A 2505-nucleotide genomic window follows, 5' to 3' on the forward strand; every position below is an offset into this window, starting at 1 on the left:
ATTTAGCATGGCCAATCAACCCAATCCACACATCTTTGGAAAGGAAACCGGAGCACCCGGAGGAAACCCACGCAGACACGGGGAGAGCATGAAAACTCCGCACAGACAGTGACGCGAGAAATTTAACCTTATATCCCTGGCGCTGTGAGGCATCAGTGCTAACCACTGTGCCACCGTGCCACCCATTCTACTGCATTCAATGTTACTGCAGCTCACTGCATTCAAAGAGCAGTGTTGGTATCAACCTATGATAAACCATCTTGTGGTAATTCTGCTGAACAACATTAACTTATCACCGTCAATGGACGGTGGGTTCCAGCCCCACGTTGGGTGCCATTGTTTTTAAACTCTGCTGCTTTTCTGGGTGAACACCAGCTCTCTATTCCTCCGGCAGTCTCACCGCTCAAACTGAGTCTTTCTCCATTCCGCCCTGTGAATCTCACAGTTACTGCTTTCTGAGTGAAAACTGCCTCCACTTCACTGGAGGTCGGAGAGTTTACTGTGTAATTCAATGAAAGGTTTTCTTGTCATTGAGCCTGAGATTTGGACCTAGACCTGCGAGATATTTGTGTCAGTAGAAACAATAAAACTTACCCCATTAACAGCAAGATTTTACCCCGCATCACCATTTCTATCGTCAGCGCTTTCCAGCAGATCGCTCTCTTTTTTTAATCTTTTCACGTGACATTTCCAATTCCGACGCCAAAGAGGAAATCTCCCTGATACTGATTCCGACATAACGAGTGGTAATCAGGAAGTAACTCGGTGTTTTTACACAGCAATAAAGAAAAATTCCCTGACCGGGAATCGAACCCGGGCAGCGGCGGTGAAAGCGCCGAATCCTAGCCACTAAACCATCAGGAAAGTTGAGGCAAGCTCTTTAAAAAAATGATTTATGCATGAGCCTTTAATTTTTATTTCAGACGTTTTATTCACCAAAAACAAGTTTCTATTTTAAATTGTCATGTTTGGATCGAACGCAAGTGACTGCATCAGCCAATGAAAACAGCGATTCCTGTTAGTTGGAACATGAAATCGGCAGTGAGGTGAAATAGTGCCGCAAGCTGCTCATGTGACACGTTCAATTTCCAAAATCCACCAAACTCATCACTGTGGCTTTTGTGAAACTTACAAAGTAACACACGGCAGGCATTCATCACGGATGGCAACTGGCACAACTCATTTACGAAACATTATCCTATCGCTTCTCTTCCTGTTTCTGTCGCTGACTGTCATCCGGCTCCCTCTGGTTGTCCATCTCCCAGTGTCAATTAGCTGCTTGATACAGACACAGAGAGTTGGTGAACCCGAAAGCAGGGAACCAGGAAAGCACGGAAAGCGAATGTATGACACACAGCATTGAGAAGAGATGGAGTTTAGAGATAACAGTACAAAGAGACAAAGAGATCTCATCTTCCTGATCCAGTTATTGATGACAGGAATGTACACAGTGCCAATTATCCACTGTCACGCTCTCCTTCCAGCCTTGAGCATGGGGTTAAGTTTTGAAGTGTTTGAAGGTTTGCTGCAGTTACTCAGGGTTTTGTTGAGACTACATTTGGAATAGTGTGTGCAGTTTGGATCTCCGCATTTTAGACAGAATAAAAGCAAAATAATGAGGATGCTGGAATCTGAATCAAAAACAGAAAATGCTGGAAAATCTCAACAGCTTTAACGAGAAAGGATAGATAGCATTGAAAAACTGCAGGGATTCTATGATTCTATGGGTTTGATAGCGTGGAGGCTGAGACATTATTTTCCCTGATCCGGGAATATAAAACAATCTCAGGATAAGGCGCTGATGATTTTGGACTAAGGTGAGAAGCAATTGCTTCACTCAAAGGGCAGTGAATCTTCGGAATTCTCTACGCCAGAGGGTTGTAGATGCTCCATCATTGAACACATTTCAGCCTGGGGTTTGACAGGTTTATGATCTATCCAGGAATGAATGGAAGCAGGGATATGGAATTGGAGCAAATGCTCATCCACGAGTTTATGTTTCGATTGTAATTTTTTCAGTTTAATGGTATAATGGAAACATGTAGATGATGTTATATGTAATATGTTTGAAGTCAATCGTCATTAAATAATGTTGGTAATACCAGATAACAGTACAGCAGGTAACAATTGAGAGCTATTTTTTATTGACGCCCACGGACCCACTGCCAACTCGCAACTGTTTACCTATGAATGCTGATGGCGAGAAAATAGTGAAACCGCCGTCCCTGGGTGGTCTTGAACCACCAAGCTTTCAGTTAATAGCTGAACGCGCTAACCAATTGCGCCACAGAGACTGAGATAACGAATGCGACAGATATTCTAAACTGGAGTGTCAATGGCCACAATTCTATTTCTGCACAATTTGTTCCAGAACTGCAGCATGACCGCACCGTGTACAATTTTATACTGGTCTCTTTGCTGTAGTGTGTTGGTTATTCCATTTCTCCTATGAATGTGCAGGTAAAATGAATCCATGTGCCTTAGCACAGGGAGGAATTCAATGGG

At 43.4% G+C, this 2505-nt stretch overlaps 2 non-coding genes across 2 annotated transcripts; both read right to left on the reverse strand.

Moving 5' to 3' along the window:
- Window positions 1–792: 792 nt before the first annotated feature.
- Window positions 793–864, reverse strand: trnae-uuc (transfer RNA glutamic acid (anticodon UUC)). The gene has a single exon. It is a non-coding gene; the product is annotated as a tRNA-Glu (tRNA).
- A 1356-nt stretch (window positions 865–2220) lies between these two features.
- trnan-auu (transfer RNA asparagine (anticodon AUU)) lies at window positions 2221–2294 on the reverse strand. Its single transcript has one exon. It is a non-coding gene; the product is annotated as a tRNA-Asn (tRNA).
- Between the last annotated feature and the right edge of the window lie 211 nt (window positions 2295–2505).

The sequence above is a fragment of the Mustelus asterias genome, unplaced genomic scaffold (assembly GCF_964213995.1).
Source record: "Mustelus asterias unplaced genomic scaffold, sMusAst1.hap1.1 HAP1_SCAFFOLD_528, whole genome shotgun sequence".
NCBI classification, from domain to species: Eukaryota; Metazoa; Chordata; class Chondrichthyes; order Carcharhiniformes; family Triakidae; genus Mustelus; species Mustelus asterias.